The following is a 237-nucleotide window of genomic DNA, read 5'->3' on the forward strand; positions in this document are numbered from 1 at the left end:
GGGCCGGGCCTTTCTGGGCGCCCCAGAGGCCGCTCGCTGCACGGGGTCCAGGCGCTGCGGAGAGACCTGAAGGCGCGTGCCGTGGAAGGGAGCCTCTGGGCGCAACGTTTGGGAAATCAAAATGTTGCCTTCCCACTCGGCACACCTTTGGGATAAATCGAAGTTTCCAACCGTTGGATTTCCCTCCCGGGAGGCTCCCTTTGCTCTGTAAGCAATGAATGCGGGCCCCGGGGTACT

Source organism: Colobus angolensis, unplaced genomic scaffold (genome assembly GCF_000951035.1).
Source record: "Colobus angolensis palliatus isolate OR3802 unplaced genomic scaffold, Cang.pa_1.0 Scaffold55, whole genome shotgun sequence".
Classification (NCBI taxonomy): domain Eukaryota; kingdom Metazoa; phylum Chordata; class Mammalia; order Primates; family Cercopithecidae; genus Colobus; species Colobus angolensis.